The sequence below is a fragment of the Macrobrachium rosenbergii genome, chromosome 25 (genome assembly GCF_040412425.1).
Source record: "Macrobrachium rosenbergii isolate ZJJX-2024 chromosome 25, ASM4041242v1, whole genome shotgun sequence".
Classification (NCBI taxonomy): domain Eukaryota; kingdom Metazoa; phylum Arthropoda; class Malacostraca; order Decapoda; family Palaemonidae; genus Macrobrachium; species Macrobrachium rosenbergii.
Window position 1 is genome coordinate 38,737,788 of NC_089765.1, and position 19,693 is coordinate 38,757,480.

The 19,693-nt window shown below is 48.8% G+C and overlaps 1 long non-coding RNA gene across 2 annotated transcripts in view; it reads right to left on the minus strand.

Annotated features, from left to right (window-relative positions):
• Positions 1–19,693, minus strand: part of LOC136852587 (uncharacterized) — a 65,758-nt gene that overhangs the window by 27,512 nt on the left and 18,553 nt on the right. Inside the window, exon 3 of one of the 2 annotated variants that reach the window (XR_010857190.1) lies at positions 1,014–1,149. The exons of the other annotated variant lie outside the window; for it this stretch is intronic. This is a non-coding gene — a long non-coding RNA (uncharacterized lncRNA). Of the gene's footprint in view, positions 1–1,013; positions 1,150–19,693 lie in introns of those variants that run through there. 2 annotated transcript variants of the gene reach the window in all.

Here is a 19,693-nt window from a genome sequence, read left to right on the forward strand (position 1 = left end):
ACTGAGAAAAGCAGGAAGGGACTTGGACCTGATTCTTGATTAACATCAACATTATCTCAAATTCTGATACACCTGCCACTCTTCATTCCACGAGCTTAATTTTTCTGGTACCAACTGGAAATTTCAAAGTGGTTACCTTCATATTTCAACACAAAAAACTATTGAGCTAAGACCTTCTCTTGAGTTGGATATTTTACACTGATGCCCTTGTGTATTCAACTAAGAAACTAGGCGAGAGCAACTATCTTATTGACAATTTTAAAGACTGCCGGACCACATAATTGGAAATCTGCCCATCAGAGTTAAGAAATTCAACAGTAAGCATAGCCAGTGATTCAAGTGTTAAGAGCACAGCTACTGAAGTGTCAGAACACACATGCTCTATCTGTACAGAACAGCATAATCTTGGTCCATGTCCTGCTGATAAGATTGTTTTCAATGTAATGCAGGATATTTCCCAAAGATCTGCCCTTGATGTAATTTACAACAGGATATTCTTGAAACTGCAAACGAGTACAGTACTTGTATGTATAGTGCTCAAAATTTAGTGAGGGTAACAAAGGGCCTGAATCACTTTATGCTTGTTACGTAAAACTTGAATAAACTGTTAGTTGCCTGGCTATCCCTTATCTTGACCTTCCACCTTTCTGGAAATATATAAACACACTCTATTCAAAGGACTGCCTCTAAGCTTGGCTTTCCCGCTGTAACTGAATCCTCCTTGAATATGTTGGGCTTAATATTCAATCCTACTTAGAGGAGGAAGAAGAACATATCTTTTCCTAACGTAACTGCAACCTCCTTGAATATGTGGGCTTAGTACTCAACCCTACTGAGTTAGAGGAGGAAGAACAACATATCCCAGGTAAGCTTGCCTTTCCTGTTGTAACTTCATCCTCCTTGAATATGCTGGGCTTAATACTAGGCCCTACTGCGACAGGAGGAAGAACATATCCCAGGTAAGCTTGTCTTTCCTGTTGTAACTGAATCCTCCTTGAATATGTTCGGTTTAATACTGACCCCACTGAGATACAGGAGGAGGAAGAACATATCCCAGTGGAATATAGTTCAGCCGAGTCACTCCCTGCTTTCTCAGGAGATACCATAAACAATGAATTCCAGTCCAGCAACTCTAATTCTGTTTCATCTCTGCAAAGGAAACCGAAAAGTTATGGTTTTGTTAAGGTATGATCTGATGATAAAACCCTCTAGACATCAAATTCCTTTGCTAAGCTGGTTGCTTACTGATAGGTACTACAAATCCAATTTCTCTTGATAACCAAAATCATTCATAAGTTCCTTAAACCTCTTGTCACTGGAGATCCCAAAATCTCTAAAGACCAGAGACAAAAATTCCTTTTGCTGATTAAAGTAAAATAAATAGGTTAACTCAAAATTTTTATTCCCAACATACTTCCCTCATCCAAGGCTTTATGTCTGGCAAAAATTGCAAATAATGTTTCGAGTTACGTCACATTTTGCATTGGAACAGCAAGGGTCTGAGAGTATGCTTCACGATCATAATCTAGGAATTGTGCTCCATCAATATTTAGCGCTTTGAAAATTGGTGAATGTGTCTATGGTGTTGCAATAATTTTAAATTATTTCTGGTGATAGAAATTCCTTTCTCATCATATAATGTGGTTTGGATTCCACAATAAGCTGTAGGTCCCGTTGCTAGGTAACCAACTGGTTCTTAGCCATGTAAAATAAGTCTAATCCTTCGGGCCAGCTCTAGGACAGCTGTTAATCAGCTCAGTGGTCTGGTTAAACTAAGGTATACTTAACTTGACTTATTTACCGTAGGTCTCTTCACCATTGAATTTTAACCTTCAAAATTTCTTTGCATTATGTGGCTAAATACTGTATTATGTTATTTTAAAAACACCCGACCATCTACTCCATTCACCTTCCTCCCTGATGTGGCTTCAGTGAATATAATATTCAGAATTTAATAACCCAGCTCCCTTTCCATTCCTACAACTCTGCAATTTCAGTGCTCATAATCCTCTGTTAGGAGGTGATTTCTTGGATTCAGAAGGAAAAAAGGGATTTTGACAAAGGAAAAATCTATTTCTGGAGAGGGGACCGTGTCACCCGGTGAAAAAGTCCATTCAGCACTTATTTCTAGGTAATTCCGTTGCTAGATACCAGAGAAAGCTAAATGAAATGCTGGAGTTACTACCCCCAGAGCGAGCTCCATTAGATGGAGTCGTGTATGGAAAAGGGTGAACCATAAAAACACGGAACCTTATCCTATAGAGATCCCAAAGTCAAAAGTCCCACAGAGAGGTGCCGTTACAAACCCATGCACCCACTCGCGGACAGTACACAAATCACCGCTAGCCGCATTCCATTTCAGCAAGCACCTACGGTCACACGTGTTTTCGTTGTGCTTTTTATCTTACCTAGAAATAAGTGCTGAATGGACTTTTTCACCGGCTGACACGGGACCCGACCCAGAAATAGTATAAGATATAATTAATGATAATCCAATGACTGTATTATGATGGGCCATAACCTTTCATAAAACTGTACCAGTGGTAATCACTCATCTGCTAGGCTCTTCCAGCATCCATTTGGACTTTGTATAGTCTGCTGACAAATATTTTCATGAAACTGACTGCTTCCCAATTCATTTAAAACTATGTTAAAAAGAACCCATGAAATTTCCTTTTAAACTGAAGGCTGAGGTGTAGAGTGGACCATTTCATTCAGACTGCTGCCCTAGACAGAGAATCTGAGTCTTCCAAGTCCTATACTGAAGCTTTTGGTATATTAAACAAGAATTGTGTGGCTTAGGCTTATCTCTGCCTTAGTAAGCATAAGTTAAGCTCAGTCAGGCTGATCATACACACAAAATTACAATAAAGAAATCCAGGATTGAATCGTGCAATCAATACCTCTGGTATCTGCCCTTACTCTTTCCATTCTCAGAGTAGAATGATGTATAAATGTACTTGCCAAACGGTGAAAGTACTTTGAAAAATCAGAGTCATGGCTGTACAACATCAGTGAACTCAATTCTAAGACCTTAATGAGAACTAATTGAGATAGATCAGAACCTAAGTAACATGTTTGTCCCTAATCCTTCACCCATTTTAAAAGCGTATACTGATCTGATCAATGATCCTTCTGAAGTTGCTGAGAAACTAGGCTAACATTTTCTAAGTATTTCAAACTCGTAAATTATTCTCCAGAGTTGCAAAAAGCTAATGAGTCTCAAATTGTCGTGAATTTAACTCTAATAACAAGAAAGCTAATACAGTACAGTAATGTAAACATTTTCTCACAAGAATTTTGATGCTCTGTCTTCAACCAAAGCCACTACCCCTTGGGAAGATCCCAACAGTAAACGAATGCTAAAGCACCTGCCTGAAAATGCTATGATCTTTTACAAAATAAATACAATAAGATTTAACAAAAGCCATTATGAATTCCAGATAGAAAACTCGGTAAGGATTACTTTGAATTTACTAGCTACAGGCCAATTCCTCTTACCTGTTGTGCCTGTAAGCTAATTAAATTAGGATTAACATTTGGAACATGAAGGCTTAATTTCTCCATTCCACTTTTGTCTTCAAAAGAACCCATCTGCTCTAGACCCACTACTTTGATTACCTACAAGAACTCGGTAAGGTTATCTAAGAAATATAAACTACTAGGTTTTTTTGTTCTTGAGAAGGCCTGTGATGCTACCTGGCAATGTGAGATAATCCAACAACTATTAAAAATTGGTGTATGTGATCACATGAATACATTTTTAAGAGGTGCTAAAGAATGAGCAGGAGAAAAGTTACTGCTAATTTATTGAGTACACAGGCGGTTTATATAGCGGCGGACTGATGTCACGCCAAGGAATACAATGAGAACCAGGGTGACCTAAGGTCAATTACTCTTGACAATAAATGCACTGAATAAATACACTCTAAGTTGCAAAAATGGACAATGATCAAATTGACAACATTCTGACACATGAGCAAGAGAAACATATGCAAAATAGGTTAGCAACAGGTATACATTTACATAGATAAGTTTGAATGATTGAGTATGGCTGATCCTGCGTGACCCGTTATCATAGGAGCGGCATAGAAAACGGGTCGCCATCATAGAAGACCCGCTTAGTGGGGACTTTACAAATACTCCCCCCGCCCCCAAGACGTGGGTAACGTCTGATTAATTCATGTATCTGCTGGGGCACTGAAGGAGTGGCTGGCTGCGGGTGTGGGCGGATGTTTCTGGGGGCGGCCCTGTGACCTCCTTCTGCAGCGGATCGGCTGCGGAGGCGACTGTTCTGGCGGAGGGCGCGGTGCGGTGACGTCTGCTTCCTCCTCCAGGAGGGTGGGCTTGATGCAGTCGATCGACACCCAATCGTCCTTTCCGTGAAGGGCGAGGCGGAAAGCCCTTGTTGTTCCTCTCCAACACACGGAAGGGCCCCCCTGTAGGGCCTGGTTAGCGGGGGGTGTGGATGGCATCATCCCTGACGAAGACGTGAGTGGTGGAGGACAATCCGGGAGGCGTGAAAGCGACTGACCTGTCGGTGTACGTCCGCTTACAGGGGGTGAACTTGCCGACTATGTCATGAAACCTCTGGACTGATGGGTTGTGCTGATCTTCCGTGACTAGTTCGCCCAGGACTATGAGGGGCTCCCCGTAGATTTTCTCCACTGCGGAAGGGTCACCGTTGGTTCTGGGGGCGGTTCTCAGCCTGAGGATGACCCACGGCAGCTGGTATTTCCAATCTTCAGTGGTGCAGTGGGCCATGAGGGATGCTTTTAGGGACCTGTGGAACCTCTCGACCAAGTCGTTGGCTGCGGGGTTGTAAGCGGTGGTGGTGGTGTGATGAGGTGTCCCCAGCAGGCATGCCAGGGCGGACCACAACTCGGACAGGAAGGTGGGGCCCCTGTTGGTGGTTATGTGGTTCGGGACACCGAACCGGCTGATCCAGCTGAAGAGGAGGGCCTCAGCGCACGCACTGGCAGTGGCTTTCTGCATGGGCGACGCTTCAGGCCACCTGGTTGAGCGGTCGACGACTGTCAGGAGATCTCTGGCCCCGCCTGACGGGGGAAGAAGGCCGACGACGTCGATGTGTATGTGACTGAACTGCCTCCCCGGCTGTGGAAACTCGCCTACCCTGGACTCGGTGTGACATCCTATCTTGCTGGTTTGGCACCGAAGACACTGTCTTGCCCAAGTCCTCGCATCCTTCTGCATCCCGTGCCAGACGAACTTCTCTGTCAGCAGCTTGGCCGTCATCCTGCCGGAGGGGTGGGACAGCCCATGGATGACGTCGAATACCTGGCGGCAGCGGGAGGCGGGCACCAGGGGGCGAGGCTGGCCAGTGCTGACGTCACACAGGAGTTTTGGTCCCCAGGGGGCGAGGCTGGCCGGTGCTGACGTCGCACAGGAGTTTTGGTCTCCCGGGGGTGAGAGCCACGTGCCTCCACTTTAGGGACGTGATGGCGGTGCAGTAGGTTGGAGTCTCCGGGTCGGCGGTGTGTTCCCGGGCGATGTCCCCGTAGTTGATCCCGAGCTGCACCTCGTTGAGCTCGATTCTGGAGAGGGCGTCTGCTACAGGGTTCTTCCTGCTGGGGAGGTACTTGATTGAGCAGGTGAACTCCACGATGGTCGCAAGGTGCTGCTACTGCCTGGAAGACCATGCGTCCCCCTGCTTGGTGAAGGTGTGGACCAGCGGCTGGTGGTCCGTGTAGATTGTGAAGGGCGTACCCTCCTGGAGGAACTTGCTTGAAGTGCGGAGAGTTCTCTGTTGAAGGTGCTGTAGCGGGCCACCGCAGGGTTGAACTTTTTGCTGAAGAAGGCGATGGGCTGGGGGGCGCCGTCGACGATCTGCTCCAGGATGGCTCCGCAGGTGACGCTGCTGGCGTCCGTCGTCAGATGGAGGGGAGTGCTGGGGTCATGGTGGGCCAAGGCGGTTGCCTTGGCAAGGGCGGCCTTCGTCAGGGAGAAGGCCTGCTGCTGGCTGGGTTCCCACACTAAGGATTTTGGTTGGCCCTTCAGCATCTCCGTCAGGGGGGCCACGGTGTGTGCGATCCCTGGGATGAACCTCCTGCAGTAATTTACCATCTCAAGGAACTCCTGGACGGCCTTGACGGAGGTAGGGGCGGGGAACCTGGTGACGGCTGCGACTTTTGATGAGAGCAGGCGGACGCCATCCGGGGATATCTCGTGGCCTAGGAAGTCAGCTTTCTTGACGCCAAAGGTGCACTTGTCAAATCTGACAACAAGGCCGTTGTCCTGCAGGCGCTGCAGGACCGCCCTGATGTGCCTCTGGTAGTCTTTGTGGGACCTGGAAAATATAATGATATCATCCACTCAGCAGTCGCAGAAATTCAGGTCCCCCAGGATGCTGTCCATCAGCCTCTGGAAAGTCACCCCCGCATTCCTAAGGCCGAGGGTGGAGAAAGCGAAGACGTAGGACCCAAAGGGCGTGATGGCAGTTTTCGGGATATCCTCTGGAGCAACTGGTACCTGAAAGTAAGATTTTAAAAGATCTACTTAAGAGAATATCTTGGCCCCATGGAAGGAGGCCGTGAGATCCTGCATGTTTGGCAGGGGGTAATGGTCAGATTCAGTTGCGAGGTTGAGCCGCCTGTAGTCGCCGCAGGGTCTCCAGGAGCCGTCTGGTTTCCGCACCATGTGGAGGGGAGAGGCCCACGGGCTGGAGGCCTTCTTGCATATGCCCATCCACTCCATCTCGGCAAAGGCGTCCTTGGCCTCCTGAAGGCACCTAGGGGGAAGCCTCCGGGACTTTGCGTGTGCACATGGGGCCCTTCGTCTTTATGTGATGGTAGATGCCATGTTTTGCTGGGGCCCTGGGTACCTGACGGAGCTCGGGCTTGAATACGTTAGGGAACTCCTTCAGCAGCTGGGCGTACTGGTGGGGGGCGACGGAGCAGATGGTAGGCACGCTGGGTCCCGGTGCCAGTGGGAGGGACTGGCAGGAGTCAGTGTTGAGGAAACACTTGCGACCGACGTCGACTGCCAGCCCGAAGTGGGTGAGGAAATCCACACCCAGGAGTGGGGTCCTTACATCCGCGACGACGAAGTTCCATGTGTATCTCTGGCCAAGGATGGAGATCATCAGGAGCCTGGTGCCGTAGGAGAGGATGGGGGACCTCCTGTTGGCAGCCGTCAGGAAGGCAGCCGGGTCCGGCGGGTGCTTGTGATCCTCCCTGGATGGTGAAAATATTAATCGAATGGCCCCGGTGTCGACCAACATCATCCTGCCAGAGATGGTGTCGCGGACGTAGAAGCCTAATGGTTTTGGGCTCCTGGGTTCCTCTGCTGCCATGGCGGCCTGTTCTGTTGGCCGCCGAACAGGCCGCCGCCTCCCCCGTTTTTTTGGATGGGCGAATGAGCAAGGGGGTTGGCAGTTCTGGGTGTCCTTGCCGTACTGCTGGTGGTAGTAGCAAGGGGCCGGTGGGTTCCTCTTGTGATGATATGCTGGCCACCTTTTGGTGACGACGCTTATCTCCTCCTCTGCGCCCTCCTCCTGCTGAATGGAACTGATGGGGTGTGCGGGTGCTGATGCCCACTTCGCTGTCCTTGCGGAGTCGGTCAGCTGCTGCGCTGTTCTAATCAAGTCCTCGAGTGGCATGGTGTAGGGCTCGAGGACCTGAGTTCGGACCTCCGGGAGGAGCTGACGGAGGAGGATCTTCCTCAACAGGCTGATTTCGGACTGCTTGCCACTGCCACTGCTGTTGGTGCCAGGGAGGGTGAGGAGGTCCTGGATCACGCCCCACGACTCCATGATGATCTGGTCATGCCGCGGGTTGGTGACGAGGTCGAGGGCGCAGGCGGCCCTCTTGGCGAGCGGTAGGGAGCAGGTCTCGATGAGGGATGTTTTTAGGTGGCGGTAGGTGAGGGGACGTGCAGCGGACACCCACGGGAGGAGTTTCCTGTAGACCTCCTCTGGCAGGGCTTTGATTACTGCGTCAGCTTGCAGCACCTCGTCTGTGAGTCCCGCCAGCCTGAACTGACCCTCGACCCTGAAAAACCACGATGATGGGTTTCCCTGTGTGAAGGGCGGCAGGTATATGGCGAGGGCAGCGTGCAGGGCGCGGGTAGCGGTGTGGAGGAGCGCGTGAATCTTGGCGTAGGGGAGGGTGCGGGTGATATGAGAGTGAGATAAATGTCTGAGTCCGCAAGGTTCGCGGTTAACTGAACGTGGGAGGGAATGTCCGCGTCCATGCTCACTCTAGCCCTCTTAATTGGAGTGGAATACTCGCGTCAATACACACTTGGGAGCGCGCCGTGTGAGTCCGTTAATGACGCTGGTGATTTGCTGACGAGAGTCAGCACGCCCGAACGCTGGTTACAGCGCTGTAATTAGTCCACTAGGGGCGTGGGTAGTTCCTGGAGCCAAGACTAAGTCGCCGTGTGAGTCCGCTAATGGCTCCGGGAACCACTCCAGGAACCACTCCGGGGTCACCACTTTAAGAGGTGCTAAAGAATGAGCAGGAGAAAAGTTACTGCTAGTTTATTGAGGACACAGGCGGTTTATATAGCGGCGGACTGACGTTGCGCCGAGGAATACAATGAGGACCAGGGTGACCTGAGGTCTATTACTCTTAACAATAAATACAATGAATAAATACACTCTAAGTTGCAAAAATGGACAATGATCAAATTGACAACATTCTGACATATGAGCAGAAGAAACATATGCAAAATAAGTTAGCAACAGGTATACATTTACATAGATAAGTTTGATTGATTGAGTATGGCTGATCCTGTGTGACCTGTTATCATAGGAGTGGCATAAAAAACGGGTCGCCATCATAGAAGACCCGCTTAGTGGGGACTTTACACATTCACTGCATCTTTTTTATCAGACAAATTGATAAAAGTGAATGAAACAATCTCTCTAGGTCTTTCAATCTGGAGGAATGCTTCAGGTAAGTATCCTTAGGAATACATATTTCATAGCAGCTATTAACACCATAGGGGAAGTCTCCTCTCCTGTAAAGAGCTCTCTATTTGTTGATGACTTGGCAATCTACTGCACTAGCTATGACACCACATTAGCCTGCCAATATCTGCAGTAGTTTAATGGGCTGATGAGCAGGGATTTTAAATTTCAACATCTAAGACTCACCACATAATTTACTAAATGCAGACATACTAAAGTAGTACTCACTTGTAGGGCCCCTGTTTGGGCCCTCCAGGTATCCGCTGTCCAAAACAACAGCTTGACCTACAGCAGACCATTTTTCCCCCAAAAACACAAATCAAAGATGGATGGCTGAAGCAATGACTTTCATGTATTTTATGGAACTTTCGGCCTATCATTTGTAAAACCAAGACCATCTGTAAATGTAAAATGTTTCAAGCTTTTGAACCATATGAATGGAGAATTCTCCTTATTTTGTACAAAGAATTGTTAACTTTTCCAGGTGTGAGAAAACACACCTGACCGTAAAATTATGCCTTTCTTGCCCTGATATTAGATGCTACCTTTCCGTTCGCAGAAGCCCATGTCTAGTCAGAAATCTCTGACAATAAATTAGTAAGTAGTACCCAGACGCTGCCTCTTACTCATCCCGCCTCTACACTGGTGATCACCAAGACGACCGACAATGCCAGCCCAACCAACGACAATGCCGCAACAGTATCTGTCCGCCTGCTTCCATTCACGACGCAAAACCCAGAGTAGAGACCATCTTCAGATCAAGAAGAACACAGCATCATCATGCAAAGCCAACGCCATCCTCAAGTTCCTGCTGGACAACGTCTTTGAACAAATCGCAGAATGGCTAGCCGAACAACAGACCCCTATCACATAGGAAACGCTGAAAGCACAACTGAGGTTGTCCTTCAGCATGCCTCCTGCCCTCAGAGGTAGGAAATTCCTAGACAACGTAGGATCAGTGATAGGGGACCAATGGCCATCATACATCTACAAACTACTATGACGGCAAATAACGATCCCCGCCACAGATTATTGACCAGAAACGATGCTAAACCTCGTGAGAGAGGTCCTCCTGACAAAGTTGCTGCAGCAAACAGTCGCCGCAATACCCAACACATCCACCATGCCCCCTGATGAATTCCTGAGAATGGTAGATGCAGTTCATCTGGCACAGACATCATGAGAACCCACTCAACCACCTGTAGTAGTAGCCAACCACAACCACAGTGGCAAAGCGACACAGAATGGACAGCGAGACAGAGGGCCCTGCTGCTCCCATACACCGCTTCTGAAACTACAGGAAGGAGAACAAACAAACATAGGACCAAAAAAGAAGAACGTCTGAAGGGCCTATGTTTCTTCCACTGGAGATTTGGGAGCAAGGTCCAAAAATGCAAGAACGGCTGCCTGTTATAAAAAAACATGCAAAAGGGGAAGCAGTGGCCCAAGCAACTAACAGTCAGCGACAGCAGACTGGCTGCCTTGTAAAGGGGAACGAGTCTACCTTTTGCTGTCTTTCTTCCAGGTACAAGCAAAAACACTCCACATGTATTTATGTCACAGATGACATGTCCAACACACAGCTCCCACACGAATGCCTTAACCCCAACCCCAGTACTCCCCAAGTGTTTACTGCCAGTGGTGCCCTGCTTAAAAGGTATGGAAAAAGAACTATGAACTTATCATTCAGTGGCAAACCATATAGTTGGACATTCAACACAGCAGACGTCACAATCACACTACAGTACTAGGAGATTTCCTGAAAGCCCATGATGTTCTGGTAGACGTAGCAAGACAGCAGCTAATTCAGAGAGACGGCCCTATAGCACCCATCATTCCAAGAACAACAGCAAACTCCACATCGCGACCAGAGATCCATCACCTCCTTTTGGAATTTCCAGAAGTATTCAAAGACGTCCTCCAACACAAACTAACAAGCCCTGCAAACACCACATCCAGCACCACAACGTCAACGAGGGTCCCCCAGTCCACGCATGCCTCAGATGTTTGGTCCCGGACAAACTAGCCTACGCCAAACAAGTATTCCACGACATGGAACAGGCAGGAATCTGCCAGAAAGCCTCCAGCCCGTGGGCATCCTCACTCCACATGGTAGCTAAAGCAGACAGTACATGGCGGCTGTGAGGTAACCACTGACGACTCAACGTCGCAACAATACCAGACAGATACACCCTGCCTGACATCACTGAAATAACAAACCAGCTAGGTGCCTAAGTATTCACAAAAACTGATCTGCTGAAGGGGTACTACTAAGTCCCAGTAGCAAATGAAGATATAGAAAAAACAGCTATCATAATCCCCTTTGGGACATACACCTTTAACTACAGCTGTTTCAGCCTTCAAAATGCTGGTGTTACTATAAACAGCACATAAAGGTGTAAGGCAAGTGCTGGAGAAACTTAAAGATAAATGTGAATGAGCAGAAAGGACAGTAAAATTTCTTGGCCATCAAATAAGTCCTGAAGGAGTCAGACCCCTCCTGATGAAGGTCCAAGCTATCACCAATTTCCCAAGACCAAACACCATCAAAGAGATCCAAGAGTTTGTTGGCATGATCAACTATTACCACTGATTCATACCCAACCTAGCAGAAATCATGTCCTTTTTATATGAATGCTTAAAGGAAAAACCAAAATCTTTATGTTTGACTGAAAAACAAGAGACAGCTTTTCAATTAGCCAAAAAAGCCCTGAGTTCCGTGGCAACATTAATGTTTCCTCTATCCCACAGGTCCCTTACCCTAACAACTGATGCAAGTAACACAGCGATGGGCGTGGTACTCGAGCAGGACACAGACGAGGGTTGTTGCCTGTTGGCACTCTTTAGCAAAAAGCTATCTCCAATGGAACAGAAATACTCCACGTTTGACATGGAGGTGCTGGCAGTCCATTGCACTATTCGGCATTTCTGACACATGCTCAAGGGATGGCAGTTTGCGGTGCAGACGGACCATCAACCCTTGGACCACGCCTTCACCCAAAAACAGAGAATGTCTGCCATATCCAAGTTCTCCTGCACCATCAGGTACCTGAAGGGCTCTTCCAACAATGTCACATAAGCCCTTTCCAGAAATACCATCAACGCTGTCCAGATGGGGATATCATATCCCAAGATCACAGCAGCCCAGAAGGAAGAGGTGGACTTTCAGCAACCCCGCCAAAAAAATTCCACCCTCATGTGGAGGGATTTTGTGATAAATGGTGGAAAGATAACCATCGCCTGCGAAATGAGTGCTGGACACCCTCGCCCTACTTGCCGTTGGCCTTAAGGAGGAAATCTTTCAGTCTTGGCTATGAAATGTCACACCCATCTAGCCGTTCCACCCCCCGTATCCTGTCGGAACGATACATCTGGTGGGCCCTGAAGTCGGGCATCAAGAAATGGGCTCAAGAATGCCTCCCCTGCCAAACATCCAAGGTCACGAAACATACAGAGTCAGGGATAGGACAATTTGATACAACGGAACGACGTCATTCCCACATTCACATCAACATCGTAGGACCCCTACCCCACCTCCGAGGGTTACATATACCTCTTCACAATCACTGACTGTAATACCAGATGGCCTGACACAATACCTGTCAAAGAGCAGACAGCAGAAAGTTGTGTGCAGGCTTTAAAAAACTGGGTCAGTTGGCATGGAGTCCCTCAGGACAAAAATAAAACACACTGCAGCGTACAACCCAAAAGCAAATGGTATGATAGAGCAGTTCCACCGCTCCCTGAAAGCAGCGCTCACTGCCAAATGTCAAGACAGGAGGTGGAGGAAAGAGTTGTCATGGAATTTATTAGGACTGAGAACGGCCCCACAGGCAGCATTCAACGCGTCGCCGGTGGAAGCACTCTACAGACAGTCACTAGCAATACCAGCAGACGTCTTCCAAGACCCAACAGAGCCAACCACCTCCTCTGATTTCCATAGAGCATTAAAACAAATCATGCCAGGAAAAAGAACATATGGCGCAGCCAGAAAAGCCTGTGTCCCAAAAGAACTGGGCCAAACAAAATACGTGTTTATCAGAATTGGCACACACCGGCTCCCCCTCTCCCCCATCTACTCTGGACCTCATCCAATCCTGCAGCATAGAGAAAAGTGCTACCAGATGTCAGTGGACAGGAGAACTACCTGGGTCTCGATACGCAGGCTGAAACTGGCATATATCCCAGACGATGGTACATTTCCATGAGTCTCTTTTTTTTTGGGGGGGGTTACTGTAGGGTTCCCGCTTGGGCCCTCCAGGCATCCGCCGTCCAAAACAACAAGCTTGACCTACAGCAGGCCATTGCTTTTCCCCAACAAACACAAATCAAAGATGGACAGCTGAAGCAGTGATTTTCATGTGTTTTCAGGAACTTCCAGCATATCATTTGTAAAACCAAGACCATCTTTTCATTATGTTTGTTGCATAAAATGTACTACAATGGCAACCATCCTTTTCACTCTTCTTTACATGACTTAGCTATATTTGCTCACAACACTAGGATGGCAGCTGCTGCGAATAATGTGTCTTTTCTAGTATCAGGTTTAATACTTTTTAGATTGCTGGATTACATCTAAAATGTGGAATAACAGTTTGCCTAGTGCAGTTGTATCTTCTGACCTCCAAAAGCTTAAGTGGGCAGCAAATTCTTTCCTGCCTTCTGCTGGCATCTCACGAAATCTGGTATATCAGTCTTATCTTCTACTCTCTCATATCTATTTATTCTGCCTTCTGCTGGCATCTCACAAAATCTGGTATATCAGTCTTATCTTCTACTCTCTCATATCTATTTATTCATCACCTTTTCTTATATCTTGTCTCTCTCTGCAGGCTGACCTCCTTTTGGAGTCCTTTTTTGTTTATAGCCTGATGACTCTATCCATAAGGATTTTCAGCTGAAGATTTACAGAAATCAAGAAGAACAGCATGCACTAACTGTGACTGTGGCAATGTGCCTGAGAAGTGCTTCTGGGATCAACTCCATATGTGAGACTGAGGGCTGGAACAAAGCCATAGTTGCCTCCCTAGGATATTTCATTCACAACAAACGAAATAAACTATGATAATTGCCAGTCCAGTATTGTGTGCGAGAAATCTGAAAAATGGGACTGCCCAATCCCATCTGATCCTTGGAGACTAACATTGCACTTTCCTCAGCCACAGGATGCGACTGCCAGATCTCTGCTCCCTAGGGCATTCTCAAACTCATACCAAACCAGACAAGTTTCTCGGAGGATGTACAAGCTACAGCAATGTCACTGTTAGAGCCCGTTTCAACTTAAACACCCTTGCCCCCTGCTTTGAAAATGTAAATCTGTGAAAGAAGGAAAACAAGTACTGGGACCACTCCTCTGACCCCCCTATCCACCTTGCAGCTAGCTGCTGCACACATGAGAGGTGGTAGAGTTCAAAGAACTCTCCCTGGAAGGAGAGCCTTCCCTGCCACCAGCACAAAAGCAATTTGCAGATGGTTATGCACTACTAAACAGGATGTGCAAACTGTAAACAGAGTGAGTCACGCAAACCCCTCTCTATGTGACCCTGAGGAGTCGCAGTAAGAAGATTCGCTCTGCTCACCTGACCACCACAATCATCTGATCTTGAATGGACTGAGAGAGCAATATACCCTACTACCACCAGTAAATCTAATCTGCAGACCGAGTACACAACTAGCGAATGGACCACACAAACCCCTTGTAAAGTCCCCGCTGGGCGGGTTTTCTATGGTGAACCACCCGTTTTCTTCTATTCTATATCACTCCTACAAGGTCGGGTCAAGTGAAATTAGCCGTACTTTTCCTGTGTAAATAGGCATCTATTACTAATTCCTTTGTATCTGTTTTCTTTGCACATGTGTTAGTATGTTGTTATGCCAATTCTTGTGAACTTACTTTTTACATTACTTGTATGTATCCATTGTAATTATTACCGAGAGTAATTGACCTCGGGTTACCTAAATTCTATTGTATTCCTCAGTGTGACATCCGCACGTTGCTTTATAAGCAACCTGCGTTCTGAATAAACTAGCAGTACATGTCCTCCTGCTCATTATTTTGCACCTCTTAAAGTGGTGACCCCGGAGTGGTTCCCGAAGCCATTAGCGGAGACATACGGCAACCTAGTCTTGGCTCCATGAACTACCCCACTCCCCTAACGGACTAAACATGTAGCTTTAACCAGCCTTCGGGTGTGCTGACTCTCGTCAGCAAATCACCAGCGTCATTAGCGGACCCACACGGTGTGCTCCCAAGTGCGTATTGACGCGAGTAACCCACTCCAAGTAAGAGGGCAGTAGTGAGTATGGACATGGACAATCCCTCCCACATACAGTTAACCGCGAACTTTGCTGCCTCAGATATCTCCCTCGCGCACGAACCGCCCGCTCCCTCCCCCGTGCCAAGGCTCACGCGCTCCTCCACGCCGCTACCTGCGCCCTGCGCACTGCCCATCCTGACGGAACAGACTAAATCCGCCCTCGCCTTAAAGCTGCTGCCCTTCATGCACAGCAACCCATCATCATGGCTCTACAGGGTCGAGGGGCAGTTCAGACTGGCGGGACTTACTGACGGGGTGCTGCAAGCTGATGCAGTGATCAACGCCCTCCTGGAGGAGGTCTACAGGAAGCTTGTCCCGTGGATGTCTGCCGCACGCCCCGTCACCTACCAGCATCTAAAAACCTTCTCGTCGAGACCTGCTCCCTGCCGGTCCCCGAGAGGGCTGCCCGCGCCCTTGACCTCGTCAACAACCCTCAGCATGACCAGAACATCCTGGAGACTTGGGGCATGATCCAGGACCTCCTCACCCTTCCCGAGACGGACAGCAGCGGTAGGCAGTCGGAGATTAGCCTATCAAGGGAGATCCTCCTCCGTCAGCTCCTCTTGGAGGTCCAGACCCAGATCCTCGACACTTACACAATGCCGCTCGAGGACCTGATCAGGACGGCGCAGCGGCTGACGGACTCCACAAGGGCAGAGAAGAGGGCATCCACGCCCGCACACCCCATCAGTTCCCTCCAGCTGGAGGATAACACGGAGGAGGAGATAAGCGCCGTCACCAGGAGATGGCCAGCATATCACCACAAGAAAAACCCACCGGGGCCTTGCTACTACCACCAGCGGTATGGCAAGGACGCCCGGAACCGCCAACCCCCCCCTGCTCTTTCACCCATCCAAAAAACGGAGGCGGCGGCGGCCATCAGAACAGGTCGCCATGGCAGCAGAGGAACCCAGGAGCCCAAAACCATTAGGCTTCTATGTCCGCGACACCGTCTCCGGCAGTATGATGTTGGTTAACACCAGGGCCGTTCAATCAGTGTTCCTGCCATCCACAGAGGACCGCAAACGCCCACCGGACCCGGCTGCCTTCCTGACGGCCGCCAACGGGTCCCCCATCCTCTCCTATGGCACCAGGTTCCTGTCGATCTCCATCCTTGGCCGGAGATATACGTGGAACTTCATTGTCGCGGACGTGAAAACCCCACTCCTGGGCGAGGATTTCCTCGCCCACTTTGGGCTGGCAGTCGACGTCAGTCACAAGCTTCTATTAGACACCGACTCCTGCCAGTCCCTCCCCCTGGTGCCGGGACCCAGCGTGTCTACCATCTGCTCCGTCGCCCCACACCATTATGGCCAGCTGCTGAAGGAGTTCCTCAACGTTTTCAAGCCCGAACTACGCCAGGTACCCGGGGCCCCGGCAAAGCACGGAATCTACCACCACATTAAGACGAAGGGCCCTCCCAACACACACAAAGTTCCGGAGGCTTCCCCCTCGGCGCCTTCAGGAGGCCAAGGACGCTTTCACTTAGATGGAGCGAATGGGCATATGCAAGAAGGCCTCCAGGTCGTGGGCCTCTCCCCTCCACATAGTGCAGAAACCGGACGGCTCCTGGAGAAACTGTGGCGACTACAGGCGGCTCAACCTCGCAACTGAACCAGATCACTACCCCCTACCAAACATTCAAGATCTCACGTCCTCCTTTCACGAGGCCAAAATATTCTCTAAACTAGACCTTTTAAAACTTACTTCCAGGTACCAGTTGCTCCAGAGGATATCCCCAAAACCGCCATCATCACGCCCTTTGGTTCCTATGTCTTCACCTTCTCCACCTTCGGCCTGAGGAACACGGGGGCAACCTTCCAGAGGCTGATGGACAGCATCCTGGGGGACCTGAACTTCTGCGTCTGTTACGTGGACGATATTCTAATTTTTTCCAGATCCCCCAAAGAGCACCTGCGGCACATCCGGATGGTTCTGCAGCACCTGCAGGAGAATGGCCTCGTAGTCAGGTTCGAGAAATGCAACTTCGGCGTCGAAAAAGCCGACTTCCTGGGCCACGAGATATCCCTGGAGTAGAGCAGATCGTCGCCGGAGCTTTGTTTATGCTCTCTCTCTCTCTCTCTCTCTCTCTCTATATATATATATATATATATATATATATATATATATATACATACATACATATTATATACATATATACACATATACATATATATACACATATATATATATAATACATATATATATATATATATATATATATATATATATATATATATATATATATATATATATATATATATATATATATATATTACCATGCTTTTATGATTACCATCACTATTATTATCATTGCTGTCACTGAGATATTAGTGTTTGGAATTAGTTTGTGAGAGCGGTGCAAAATAATGAGCAGGAGACAAGTACTGCTAGTTTATTGATGAAAACTAACTGCTTATAAAGCGGGATGTGGACATCTGTGTAGTTCGCAGAGACCACTGGTACAAAGATTTACAGGTGACCTGAGGTCAAACTAGTTCCTTAAAAAACAGGACAGTTTCATACAGAGAACATAGTGATAAACAATGTCTGACATATGAAATAAATAACTTGTTACTTGTACATAATACAAGATTGCTTAGAAAGACAACATATACACAGTATACAATTATGATGATAAATATATATTCCGCTCGACCTTAGGTCGTGGAAAGGCACTGCATAAAACGGGATGTTCTCCACAGAGAACGTGTTGAGCGGGGACTTTACAATACTCCCCCGCCCCCAGACGGAGGTAATGTCTGATTAAACCAGGTATCTGCTGGGGCAACGCAGGGGCCTCTCTTTCTCGATGTCAACTGGAGATGGTGGTCACCTTCCCCGATTTCCTCTGCAGTGGTTGGTTGGGGGCCTTTCCGTCAGGTTTCTGGGTTTTCCGGTACGCCCTCGCCTTCATCCTGCGACCGGGGTTGTTTGAGGGACTGCCATATCCTGCAGGAGGTCTTGGGGTCCGCCTTCGTTGCCCCCCTCCAGGAATGGGGGTTTGAGACGATCTATTGACACCCAGTCTTCCTGCCCATGGATGGATATTCGGAAAGCCTTCTTGTTCCTTTCCAGTACAAGGAAAGGTCCCCTGTAGGGCCTAGTCAAGGGTGAACGTACGGTGTCGTCCCTGACAAAGACATGGGTGGAGGAGGACAACCCGGGGGGCATGAAGGGGGACGTCCTGTCGGTGAATGTCTTTTGGCAGGTGGCAAACTTTCCAACTCTATCTTGGAGCCTCTGTATTCCTATGTCATCCCTGTTCTCTGTGATGAGTTTCCCTGGGACTACCAGAGACTCCCTATAGACTTTTTCCGCTGAGGAGGGGTCGCCATTGGCTCTGGGGGCGGTCCTCAACCCAAGGAGGACCCAAGGCAGCTGGTACTTCCAGTTTTCAGAGGAGCAACGAGCCATGACAGACGCCTTCAGAGACCTGTGGAACCCTTCCACAATTCCGTTGGCTGCAGGGTTGTAGGCGGTGATGCTGTGTTGAATGGTCCCCATTAGACGTGCCAGGGCAGTCCACAGCTCGGACATGAAAACGGGTACCCTGTCTGTCATTATGTTGTCTGGGACACCGAACCGGCTGATTCAGCTGGAGAAGAGGGCTTCCGCACATGCACTGGAGGTGGCTTCTTCCATGGGCGTAGCTTCGGGCCACCTTGTGGAGCAGTCGACGACTGTCAGTAGGTATCTGGTTCCCTGATGGGGGAAGAGGTCCTACTACGTCGACGTGGATGTGCCCAAAACGTCTCTTTGGCGGGGGGAATTCACCCACTCCCGATTCGGTGTGCCGCCTCACTTTACTTGTCTGACACTGCATACATTGTCTTTCCCAGGCCATAGCGTCTTTCTGTATGCCGTGCCAGACGAACTTTTCCGTTAGCAGTCTGGCTGTTGTCCTTCCAGAGGGGTGGGATAGGCCGTGGATGATGTTGAAAACCAGCTGACGTCTGGAGGCAGGTACCAGGGGGCAGGGGGATCCGGTACTGACATTACTCAGTAATATTGATCCGCCTGAGCCGAAGGCCACGTCCTTCCACTTCAGCGACGTGACGGCTGTATGGTAGGCTGGGGTCTCAGGGTCAGCAGCTTCTTCGTGGGCGAGGTCCTCGTAATTGATCGCGAGCTGTACGGAATCGATCTCGATCCTTGAGAGGGCGTCGGCTACCTGGTTCTTCCTGCCAGGGAGGTATTTGATGGTGCAGGTGAACTCAGCGATGGCTGTGAGGTGCCGCTGCTGCCTAGAGGACCATGCATCGCCTAGCTTCGTGAAGGCATGGACCAACGGCTGGTGTTCGGTCTATATTGTGAAGGGCGTCCCCTCCAGGAGGAACTTGAAGTGCTGTACCGCCTGGTATGCTGCGAGGAGTTCTCAGTCAAAGGTGCCGTAGTGGGACTCGGCGGGGTTTAGCCTCCTACTGAAGCAGGTGACGTTGCT